The sequence below is a fragment of the Paroedura picta genome, chromosome 7 (assembly GCF_049243985.1).
Source record: "Paroedura picta isolate Pp20150507F chromosome 7, Ppicta_v3.0, whole genome shotgun sequence".
NCBI classification, from domain to species: domain Eukaryota; kingdom Metazoa; phylum Chordata; class Lepidosauria; order Squamata; family Gekkonidae; genus Paroedura; species Paroedura picta.
In genome coordinates, this window is record NC_135375.1 from 15,481,424 (window position 1) to 15,494,432 (window position 13,009).

General features: G+C 47.6%; 1 long non-coding RNA gene across 1 annotated transcript in view; it reads right to left on the minus strand.

Annotated features, from left to right (window-relative positions):
- Positions 1-12,454, minus strand: part of LOC143841723 (uncharacterized) — a 138,049-nt gene extending 125,595 nt beyond the window's left edge. The window contains exon 1 of the long non-coding RNA XR_013232759.1: positions 12,372-12,454. This is a non-coding gene — a long non-coding RNA (uncharacterized LOC143841723). The remainder of the gene's footprint in view (positions 1-12,371) is intronic.
- Between the last annotated feature and the right edge of the window lie 555 nt (positions 12,455-13,009).

Consider the following 13,009-nt stretch of genomic DNA (forward strand, 5'->3'; position numbering starts at 1 on the left):
TCAGACTGGAGAGAGGTGAGTAGCGGGGTACCTCAGGGTTCGGTGCTCGGCCCGGTACTTTTTAACATATTTATTAATGATCTAGATGAGGGGGTGGAGGGACTACTCATCAAGTTTGCAGATGACACCAAATTGGGAGGACTGGCAAATACTCTGGAAGATAGAGACAGAGTTCAACGAGATCTGAACACAATGGAAAAATGGGCAAATGAGAACAAGATGCAATTTAATAAAGATAAGTGTAAAGTTCTGCATCTGGGTCAGAAAAATGAAAAGCATGCCTACTGGATGGGGGATACGCTTCTAGGTAGCACTGTGTGTGAACGAGACCTTGGGGTACTTGTGGATTGTAAACTAAACATGAGCAGGCAGTGTGATGCAGCGGTAAAAAAGGCAAATGCCATTTTGGGCTGTATCAACAGAGGCATCACATCAAAATCACAAGATGTCATAGTCCCATTGTATACGGCACTGGTCAGACCACACCTGGAGTACTGTGTGCAGTTCTGGAGGCCTCACTTCAAGAAGGACATCGATAAAATTGAAAGGGTACAGAGGAGAGCGACGAAGATGATCTGGGGCCAAGGGACCAAGCCCTATGAAGATAGGTTGAGGGACTTGGGAATGTTCAGCCTGGAGAAAAGGAGGTTGAGAGGGGACATGATAGCCCTCTTTAAGTATTTGAAAGGTTGTCACTTGGAGGAGGGCAGGATGCTGTTTCTGCTGGCTGCAGAGGAAAGGACACGCAGTAATGGGTTTAAACTTCAAGTACAACGATATAGGCTAGATATCAGGAAAAAGTTTTTCTCAGTCAGAGTCGTTCAGCAGTGGAATAGGCTGCCTAAGGAGGTGGTGAGTGCCCCCTCACTGGAAGTCTTCAAGCAAAGGTTGGATACACACTTTTCTTGGATGCTTTAGGATGCTTAGGGCTAATCCTGCGTTGAGCAGGGGGTTGGACTAGATGGCCTGTATGGCCCCTTCCAACTCTATGATTCTATGATTCTATGATTCTATGATTCTAGGTGTGAGTACATAGCCCTCCTTAAAACAGGAAGGCCCTTATAAGAGCAGCATGGGGGGGAAGAACCAAGTTGTTTGGCACCAAAGCAAGGAGGGGCCCGTACCACCTGCTCTAGCACTAGCCCCGACTATAGACCTTGCTAAGAGCTCCGTTTTGCAGGTCCTACAGAAGGCATAAAGCTCTCCAAGGGCCCACAGCTCCTCCAGGAGCTCATTCCACCAGGTTTCGTTTCTGAGATCTAAGGAGATTAACCTACACTGAGCCATCCAACTAGGGCCAACCATTTGCCTAGCCCTGCAGATCTTTAATCTTTATTGATCTATTGATTGATTTGCTCTTGGATCACTCATTTGAGTTTTCTACCAAGATCTCTGTTGTTCCCAAAACGGGGCTCAGAGGTTTAGACCCAACTCCCTTGACAGCTGCTGAAAATTCAGCTCGTAAACCTTTCCCGAATACGGATCTCGCGTAATTTATCTTCGGTATTTGTGCAAAGTTCCCAGAACAAGTTTGGATGCCCCCTGACAATTAATAAATAATCACAACGTAATGGCGGCATCCCTTGCATTATTAAAATTCATACCAATCACCCACGTTGCTGCTCATTTGGCGCCCTGCAATGCCTTGGATTAATAATCCAGACGCCCGAATTACAATTTATATGACAGTTTCCTAAGGGGGCCTGTTACTGTCATTTTGGGTAAATGATACTCTTTTAAAATTGTATAAATAAAAACGGGCTTTGCATAACAAACAACAATAGCTCCAGAGGGGCCGTTACCCTCATCAGCTAAACAATATGCATGTTTAAAATGTGTCTGGATACATTTTTAATGCATTTTCCCTTTTCCGAGAGGCGCTCTAATGGCTCTCAACAAGCCGCGATAGTTTATGGCATCAATTTTCTTACATACGTGGGGTGGGGAGATTTCGGTTCCTTTTTTCCATCCTGGTAAAGTATTAAACTGAATGTTTGCTTGCATGTGCGCTAAAAAAAAAAAATCCCCTCAGATAAGAAAGGTTGGGAACCACTGCTCTAAAGGAAATGGCTGGCCAGTCTGTGAGACAGGATGCTGGACTAGATGGCCCGTTGGTCTGATCCAGCAGGGCACTTCTGATGTTCTTATGGAGGCCTCAATCTTCATGCCCCATTGGTGTCCCTCCAGAAGAACTGGTTGGCCACTGTGTGAGACAGGATGCTGGACTAGAGAGACCACTGGTCTGATCCAGAAGAACCCTTCTGATGTTCTCTGAAGACATCGGCCTCTATGACCTGTTGTTGGCCCTCCGGAGGAACTGGTTGGCTGCTTCATGGAACATAATGCTGGACTAGATGGCCCATTGGTTTGATACCGTAAAACTCTTCTTAAGTTCATGTGTGAACAATGGAAAATATAATAAAATATTCTTGTTCTTCTATTAGGGTGTTAGCCATCCGTTATTTGTATTTTAGTTATGGAAATAAGCTTGGGAGTTCTTTGGCTTGAGGTGTCTTCCTTTAAAAAAAACCTCAAATAACATTATTTAATATTATTAACGCCATGCGGGAAAAGCTGATACATGAAAGCGGCTTTTGTTTCAAACCAGAAGCTGCTACCGCCAAGATTAAGATTCGAAAGCAGCGCGCGATTAAGCCGGTGTTATTCTTCGCCTCCGATATCAAGGTAGGCAGACGCAGGAGCGGCTTAAGACCATTACTCTTCCAACAAAGCCCTCTCATCTGCCATCACTTAAAAAATTAACACGTACCTAAGGAGTCTATTCTGAATGGAAATTAATGTTACCTTTGACCCCATTCCCCATCACTCACTCGAGGCACAAAAGAACCTCATTTTATGCAAAAGAAATATTTCCTCTCTCTCGTAATTGAAAGCGGCATTACCTCAGAGTTTCCCGTTAAAGAAAACTTATCGAGAAAAAAGTTGGGCAGGGAGGGGGATTAAGCAGAAGCAGACCAAGGCATCAAGATTTGTAAATTGGTTGCAAAAACTACCGGTCTCTAGTATGTTTACTCTGGTGCCCTCCCAAAATATTATAAAAGAGCTGACGGAGCATGGGGAAATCCTCAGAAAGCAAAAGGATGTAAATCCATCAAGCAGAGACCAGGAAAGATTTACCGGTGCGGAGTGGCGACATAAATTGAGGCAGGTGAGAGATTAAAACACAGAGAAGACTGAAATCCTGTCGGCATTAAAGTCTCTGAGCTGCCGTCGCCATCCACGAGAGGGAACGGTGGGCTCCTGAGATTCGGCTGGCAACATGGCGGGAGACAGACTCCGCGAATTTTCGCCCTCCACCCGCAAAAAAGGTGCTCTAAATACATTTCCCAAGGCACCGCACGGAGGGGGGGATGATTACATTATTCAGTTCTACTCAATTCCTGTTCAGTAATGATCCAGTTGATTAGGAGCTTGTCATGCAAAAAAGCCAGAAATTAAGAGAAAGTCATTACCGAATGGGGAATTCGGGAGGAGCATTGCCAAGCTTTGCTCTCAATGCCCACGGAGGGCCTCTTGTCTAGATTAGCTCACTGCAGCCATTGAAGAACAGCTCCATCAGTCACGGCTGCTGGGGGATATCTGAAAGTGAATATCCAAAGAAGGAATCATGCTAGGTGGGACCTAGGGATTCCCCCGAATTACAGTTCTTCTCCACTCTATAGAGAATGGTTCCCCTGGAGAAAATGGATACTTTGGAGGGTGGGTTTTTTGGCATTGTACCCCACTGAGGCCCTTCTCCTTCGCAGACTCCATCCCCAAGGCCGTACATGGTCATGGCCTGGCATACCTGTGGGCCTCTTGGCTAACTATGCCCCCTGAAAAGACACTAAGACCATCCAGTATGAACAAATTAGTGATTCCTGGCTGAAAATAAGTACATCTGGCCTCCACAGCCCCCAAAGCTCGAGGATTTTCCCAACACAGAGCTGTCAGTCCTGTGCATTCATTCCTTTGAAATGTTTATATGAAGTACTTATATACCGCTTCTTCAGTGAAGCACTTGAGAAGGGCAACGGCAGTTCAAAGCAGTCAAAAAGAACACTCAAGTACAGTATCAACATTCATAAACACAAAAGCTGACAAAATATTTATTTTTTACTTCAGAAAAAATAAATAAATTCATAAAACAGAAGAAGAGTTGGTTCTTATATGCTGCTTTTCCCTACCCGAAGGAGGCTCAAAGCGGCTTACAATCGCCTTCCCTTTCCTCTCCCCACAACAGACACCCTGTGGGGTGGGTGAGGCTGAGAGAGCCCTGATATCACTGCTCGGTCAGAACAGTTTTATCAGTGCCGTGGCGAGCCCAAGGTCACCCAGCTGGTTGCATGTGGGGGAGCGCAGAATCGAACCTGGCATGCCAGATTAGAAGTCCGCACTCCTAACCACTACACCAAACTACAGGGGTAGAAGTCTCTCAAAAGAACAACACAAAACCAGTCATGACATGATATGGGGGGGGGGGAAGCCTCAGTTAAAAGCACACTATAATTTTTAAAAGTCTTGGCTGGGTGGAGAGAGAGAGAGAGAGAGAGCGCCACAGGGGTGGCCACTGAAAAGGACCCGTCCCATACGGCCACGTGGCTCACCACAGGAGGTAGCAGGACTTGAACATGGGCCACAGTGCAAAGTGCCTATGGAAAGATTGGGGGGGCAAACTATGGATGGGATAGAGAAGTGGTCCTTATAATAATCAACAAACTTCTAGAATGCTGTCATAAAGCCTATGTACGTATATCAGAGGCCTTAACATGATTGTGGCAGACAATAGCATGCACACAACCCCAAAGTACTGAAGACGGAATTGCACAGATTGGGGTTGCCAGCCTCCAGTTGGGGGCTAGGGATCTCCGGGAATTACAACAGATCTCCACACTACACGAATCACTTAATTATTTCAAATATTTATCCCCCTTCCCCTGGAGAAAATGGCTGATTTGGAAGATGGGTTGCATGGTATTGTATCCCACTGAGGTCCCTCCCCTTCCTAAGCCCCTCTCTTGTCGACTCCACCCTCAAATCTCCAGGCCTCTCCCAACCAGGGGCTGGCAACCCTAACTTATGCCTTCAGAACAGGGAAGAAGTGGTTGCTGACTGTGGATCCCCCTCTCTGACTCCGGGCCCCCCACTTTGACCTTAGCACCGCCACTGAAGATCTACTTATCCCCAAGAACAAAGTTTCCAAGGGTAGAGCTCAGTGGTATTCAGGAAAAGAGAGAATTGGGGAAAGTCCCATTCTATAGATGGCTGGGTACACAGCCGTGTCATTTAACCTATGTCTGCACCAACCGTGTATACAGTGGGGATTAAGGGTAGCCAAGTCCCAGATGATTAAGGGTTTGTAACCCCTTTCCCATAATTCACAGATTCTGAACAATGGATTCCCCAGGGATCAATGGGGACAGAGGATTCTGATCTCAGTACAGATGCTAGTTTTCTGTCCCGCCCCCAGCCTTTCCCTCTGCTGCAATCAGCTGATTACAATATGAACGGTACCTTTGCATTCTTTACAAGTATACTCTACAACAGGGGTAGTCAACCTGTGGTCCTCCAGATGTCCATGGACTACAATTCCCATGAGCCCCTGCCAGCAAATGCTGGCAGGGGCTCATGGGAATTGTAGTCCCATGGACATCTGGAGGACCACAGGTTGACTACCCCTGATGTAAAGGGAGGGAGCAACAGGAGGGTGAATATTGCGGGCATTTATGTCACTTTCTGGGGGCATCCTTGAAGCCTGAAAATGTATTTCATCCATGATCAAAAGGCTGAAAAAGTCTGGCTTTGACACTGAAATTCTTGATAGTCTCCTGGATGCCACTGAACTTGAATCTGTTCTACTCCAGACCGACATGACTAACCTTCTGAAATTTTGCTATAGGGAAAAGCTAAAGAAGAAGAGGAGCTGGGTTTTCATACCCCGCATTTCACTACCTGAAGAAGTCCCAAAGCGGCTTACAAATCCCTGTCCCTTTCTCTCCCCTCCACAGGTGGGGGTGAGGTTGGGAGAGCTCAGAGAGATCTGTGACTTTCTCAAGGTCACCCAGTTGGCTGCATGCAGAGGAGGAGTGCAGAATCAAATCCGGTTCTGCAGATTAGAGGCTGCCACTCTTAACTGCTACACCAAACTGGCTCTTGTCCATCTCTGCCACTAACACAGGGATCTTCACTTTGGAACTGAAGTTAAACTGCAGCAACCATTTTGCAGCTGGCTCCACTTCCTGTAGTGGCCATTTGATCCAAGGCTCCAGAGAATCCAAGGCAATGCAACACAGTTCTCCAGATTAAAGTCCACCACTCTTACCCACTAATCCACACTGACTCTCAATAAGGGATGTTGACAAACTGGAATGTGTCCAGAGGAGGGCAACAAAGATGGTGAGGGGTTTGGAGACCAAGACGTATGAGGAAAGGTTGGGGGAGCTTGGTCCGGTTAGCCTGGAGAGGAGACGACTGAGAGGGGATCTGATAATCATCTTCAAGTATTTAAAAGGCTGCCATGTAGAGGATGGAGCAGAATTGTTCTCTCTTGCCCAAGAGGGACAGACCAGAACCAATGGGATGACATTAATTCAAAATAAATAACATCTAAATATCCAGAAGTTCTTGACAGTTAGAGTGGTTTCTCAGTGGAACAGGCTTCCTCAGGAGGTGGTGGGTTCTCCATCTTTGGAGATTTTTAAACAGAGGCTGGATAGCCATCTGATTGAGAGGCTGATTCTGTGAAGGCAAAGGGGTGGCAGGTTACGGTGGATGAGCGATAGGGTTGTGAGTGTCCTGCATGGTGCAGGGGGTTGGACTGGATGACCCATGAGGTCCCTTCCAACTCTATTATTCTATGATTCTACGATTCAAGACTTTTCCATTGAGGGAAGATGGAGAAGACACGGTAGAGTTTTCTAAAATGAAACCGTGGGGTAGAGGAAATGATTACAGAGAACTTTATCTCCTTCGCCATGCTGGGGGAACACTGCATTAATAGTTTCACTGGATCTGCTCATGCTTACAAATTCACTTTGTATTAGCACTCTCATTCAAAACCTGCAGGTGTTCTTACTGAGGAAACGGCACCCCTTTTACAAAAGAGGGGCTGTGAAAATGTTATCGTGTTAGCTCACCTGCTCCCTGTTATCCCGGCAGCGTGTTCTACCCATCACCTGAAATGGAGCCTCAAAGCATGTGGATTCGGAGCGCTGAGAACTTTTCCGCTGCCCCCGAGGCAGGGAGAGAAAGTTGGAGAGAACTGCAGAGCCGCCAACCCCCTTTCCGTGGCCTGCCTGTCGATCACGGTTCATCTCGTTCTCTCCGTTAGAGGTCCACTGTCTCTACTCTCCCCCAAATACCTCCAAAGGACATGAATAATGAAACAGAGAAGGATCGTCAAATTCTCTGCGAGTTCTTCTATCTCGGGGGACAATTAAGAATGACCCGGAGTCAGAGCTCGACTTAGACATGGCTGCTGTTCATGGGATGTTGCGAGATTCTCAGCCGGACCGAGCCGTATAATTAAATTGGGTATCATCTGCCTCCCACCATCAGATCATCGGATGAGCGGAACACTCCTTGGCCATCTTTCCTGAAACTCCTCTAAGCACTTCCGCCGTGTAATAACCCTTTGGGAGATAGTAAATTAATTCCATTCAAATCTGCCGCTCCGTGGCTATCTAGAAAGTCCTTTTCCGGGTATCTTTCCAGAGGATGGCAAAATTAACACAAGCAATGCCCTTCTTCTGAAAGCTTCACCTTGGCACGGCGGTGCCTTGTCTCTTTATCAGGCTGCTCTGCTTATCACAATTAAGAGCAAACATTTGGCATAGAAAGGAGAGCCTGCTGTCTTTTACACCTGGAGCTCTGTGGGATTTCTCTTCCACCCCCCTCGCCGGCTTCTATGCTTCGTTTCTGAAAGGCCCGAATGAATGGATTCCGCTTCTGCATTCTTGCTTTCCCCAACATCAAGGCCTTCCCCACTCCCCTTTATGATTTGGGGGATTCAAAGTATGCAGCAATGAATGAGTGGTTCATGCAATGGTCCCCCCAGTTAAATATACTAGCTGGTTATTAATGCCGGCAGGCCCATAATAAATGTCAGGGCACCCTCGGAACATTTAAGTGTTGCATAAGGTAAAGGTATCCCCTGTGCAAGCACCGGGTCAGGTCTGACCCTTGGGGTGACACCCTCTAGCGTTTTCATGGCAGACTCAATACGGGGTGGTTTGCCAGTGCCTTCCCCAGTCATTACCGTTTGTCCCCCAGCAAGCTGGGTACTCATTTTACCGACCTCGGAAGGATGGAAGGCTGAGTCAACCTTGAGCCGGCTGCTGGGATCGAACTCCCAGCCTCATGGGCAGGGGTTTCAGACTGCATGTCTGCTGCCTTACCACTCTGCGCCACAAGGGGCTTTTATGTGTTGCATACTAATAAAATAAAAAAAACAAAGTGGTTTTACGAGGGGCAGCCACTATTTATTATTTGACTATCCAAGACTGGACCTAGAAAGTACATTTGTGGATGACCTGTGCTTCCATCAATAGGGAGGCATCCAGCTGGCAGGGGCTCATGGGGACTGTAGTTCATGGACCTGTGGAGAGCCACAGTTTGGCCACCCCTATGGTCATGTTGACCCCCTCCCTTCAAGATGGGCAATGATGGGACTGGAGATGTGAGAAGGGGAGGGGCTCTGGGTGGGCGTGTCCATAGCTCTGCTTCCCAACCATATTCTGCACGATCGTGCCACTTCTAGGGTTTCTCTAAGCCTGAAGAATGTTTCAGGGGTTTCTCAACAGTCAGAGTTTTTCAGCAGTGGAATAGGCTGCCTAAGGAGGTGGTGAGCTCCCCCTCACTGGCAGTCTTCAAGCAAAGGTTGGATATACACTTTTCTTGGATGCTTTAGGATGCTTTGGGCTGATCCTGCGTTGAGCAGGGGGTTGGACTAGATGGCCTGTATGGCCCCTTCCAACTCTATGATCCTATGATTCAATGGTAAATGGGTGGAGAAAGGCTGGGCTAAATTAAAGAGAAGGCTTTGTTTTTTTAAAAAAAAATACTGGCTGAGATCCTGAACTCCTTTCCAAAAACCTAGAAGAAAAGAGAGACTAAGAGAGAGGAGGGGAGAGCAACCCTGCAGGCTTGCAGCAGCAGGCAAAGAGCAGTCTGGGAAATATTCACTAAATCATCAGGCATATAAATTCGCCAAGCACCACAGCTTAACCTGGCAGGTGTGTTCAGAGGCAGCACGTGATGCACCGCCTTGAAACTCTCTCCTTGTGGGTGCCTGTTGCACTATAAATACTCGAGCTTAGACAAATTGATTTGCTTGGATAGGTAGCGTCCTAATTATAAAATATTGAAAACATTACATAAATAACAGCAGAATTAGCACGCGGCGCTTCTCCTGGGGCAGTCCGCTCGAGAGCTCGAAATTCCTCAGTGCAGATGCACCGTGTGCGGCAGCTGTGCTGCTCTGTACGCACAAGACAGAATGGAGGATTGCATCATTTCGCTGTGCGCTAAAAGCAATTGGTTTGAGGACACTGTAACTTCGCGGGTCTTTCTAGGCCAGGGCAGGCATGAATTCCCCACGGGTGCAGGGTAGCAGAACTGAATGTGGCTGCACAGGGAAGGTCCATATTCAACCTGCCTCCCATCAGCTTCATCGATTGGCGGTAGAGTTCCAGATGAAGCTTAACCTTCAAGGCCATACACGGTCTGAGCCCTGCCAACTTATGGGATCATCTCTCCTAGTCTGTCCCCCAGAGTAGCGATCCCCAACCTGTGGGCCACGGACTACATGTGGTCCGTTGACTAATTGGAGGTGGGCCGCGAAGGACACCTCCTCCCCCCCACCGGCTCTTTATTTCATCCCCCCCGGACCTTTACAACACACTTCGGGTGTCATTGTCTCCCATCACTCCATGAAAATAAAATGTTCCTTATGTTCATTGTTGTGGTGTGTCTGTATCTTATTTTGAAGGGATGTTTAAACATTACCATAGCGATCAGAGAGCGTTAGGGCAGTGGTTGAGAGTAGAGGAGTAAACTACCCCCCCCCCCCACCGGGCCTCAGTAAAATTGTCAAGCGTTGAGTGGTCCCCGGTGATAAAAAGGTTGGGGACCACTGCCCCAGAGAACATTACAAGCTGCAAATACAAGCTGCTGGTGATCCCTGGCCCCGGATAAATCTAGCTGGCCTCGACTTGCCTCCCTCCTGGCGGAATGAGCGACCAACTGAGAGCCAGGCTTTGAGAGGACTCACAAAGTACCACAGGGCCTGTAAAATTGTGTAAAATTCCACCAGGCCCATGTTTGAGGCCAGGATAAATGGACAAAAAAACCCCAAAAACCCTTTATGGGCCTCCCTCCCCAGTTCCGCAGGGAGCTCTTCCACCAGACATTTGGTTGACCAGAATCAGCAGCACCCGCTGGGCCCCTGCACCTCCCTCCCAGGAATCCATGGACTGAATGGAACCATGAACCTGTTCGATTTTTGTCCTGCTTAAACTGTTATCTCCTGTTGTTGTAATTATAACTATTGTTGTATTCTATTTGACTCAAAAACTCAGTTCAATGTATTGTTTCTTACGTTCCCTGTGAACCAGCCTGAGCCTCAGGGGAGGGCAGTATACAAATATAATAAATAAAAGTATAATACATTTTCCACATCTCACGTCCCTTCCGGCTATGTGGCTACTCCCTGCACCGCAGGAGATGCTCTCGCCATAGTCTCTGAACAGAACAGCCAGTGGAACTATGGTGGGAATGGAGCAGCGGTGAGTTCGCAAGCTAGTTTGGGGCTCCTTTGAGTAGTGAAAAGCAGGGTAGAAGAAGAAGAAGAAGAGTTGGTTCTTATATGCCGCTTTTCCCTACCCGAAGGAGGCTCAAAGCGGCTTCCAGTCGCCTTCCCATTCCTCTCCCCACAACAGACACCCTGTGAGGTGGGTGAGGCTGAGAGAGCCCTGATATCACTGCCCGGTCAGAACAGTTTTATCAGTGCCGTGGCGAGCCCAAGGTCACCCAGCTGGCTGCATGTGGGGGAGTGCAGAATCGAACCTGGCATGCCAGATTAGAAGTCCGCACTCCTAACCACTACACCAAACTGGCTCTCCTAACCACTACACCACTCCTAACCACTACACAAAACTGGTATAAAAAAAACCCAGCTCTTGTTCTTTCTTATGTCACAGTGTGCATTTATATAATACTTTCACTACTGAGATAGACATAGGATTTAAAAAACACATCTGGTCCTGTGGTAAGATGGTTTAAGGTTATCTCCCGAGATATTTTTGTTGGTCCTATTTTAACAGTTCCAGGCTCTTCACCTAGAGATATTGAATTCTAACATGTTCTATAGATCCAGGACTTCTAAGTTCATATATTCACTTCTTCAAGAGCAGAATGTGTCTAGGATTTTAAAGCCAAGTTTCAGAGCACTTCGTGATGAATATATATAACTCTGCTTGACAGAGCTACCTGGAGTCCTTTAGGATGCTTAGGGGGTTAGGATGAGCAGGGGGTTGGACTAGATGGCCTCTATGGCCCCTTCCAACTCTATGATTCTATAATTCCTTCTCCTCATGGCCCACAGGGGAATATTTGCAGTTGGTGCCATGCAGCTCCCACCACACCAAGCCCAGTTAATGAAGAAAACCACCACTCTATTGACATGCGCGCAAACTGAGCCAGGTTGCACCCATCCAGACGTCAATTACAAACCCTCCCCTTGCTCAAAACTATCACAATCCCGGTTCACAACCAATCTCACACGTTCCTCCATGCCTGTAAACTCCTCTTATGTCAGGTGCCAAGGTGGAAGCTCTCAATGTATGCCATCAAACAGGACATCAAGTTTTTGCCAGTTCAGCTCACTTCCCATTTGCCAGTAGCCCTCAGGCTGCCAGTTTTGGGAAGATCTGTGCAGGCTACTTACAATTGTAGTCCAGATGTCCATGGACTACAATTCCCAGGAGCCCCTGCCAGCATTCGCTGGCAGGGGCTCCTGGGAATTGTAGTCCATGGACATCTGAAGGGCCGCAGTTTGACTACCCCTGCCCTAGGAAGTCTGAGAGTCCCATAAAAAGCTAGGCAACAATGAACCACTTGGCCTTGAAAACCCCACAGAGTCACTACATATGATCATAGAATCATAGAGTTGGAAGGGGCCATACAGGCCATCTAGTCCAACCCCCTGCTCAATGCAGGATTAGCCCTAAGCATCCTAAAGCATCCAAGAAAAGTGTGCATCTGAAAAACATGTTGGCTGAGACTTGACAGCTAGAGAAATACACACAAAACTGCCATCCCATCAGGACACAACCTCCCCCATCAAGTTCACAAAGGTGAAATACTCAGCTTACCTGGAAACCGAGGTGGAGAGAAGAATAGAAGAAGGTCCATCAAGGCAGCAGCTGAAAACAACCTTCCCTTGGCCCAGGGCTGAGGAACAGGCTTGAGGCAGCCTAGAGAATCAGCTGTAGCCTTTTGGGATCTGATTAGAGAGGCGCACCTGGGCCAAGGTAATCAGCAGGGCCAGGCTAGACCCAGGTGCAGAAGCAATTAGGTTAATGGGGAAGGGTAGCTGATGGGCTCCTCAGAGGTGGAGGACATGGGGCAAGGCCAGAAAGGAGAAACAAAAGGAGGGCTCCACAGGCATAAAGGACATAGCTCAATGAAGAGAAGAAGAGAAAGAAGAGTTGGGTATTTATCCCCAACGTTTTAACTACCTGAAGGGGTTCCAAAGTAGCTTAACAAGCACCTTTCATTTCCTTTTTCTGCAACAGACATCCTGTGAGGTTGGTGGGACTGAGAGAGCTCAAAGAGAACTGTTCTGGGATAAGAGGTCTAGGAGAACTGGGACTGGCCCAAAGTCACCCAGCTGGCTGCATGTGGACGAGATTGGCAACCCTTCCTGTAAGTGGGAATAAGCTCTTGTTAAAAAAATCCTGGTTGCTAGGGAAGCCCATAATTTGAAAGGTTGTCACTTAGAGGTGGGCAG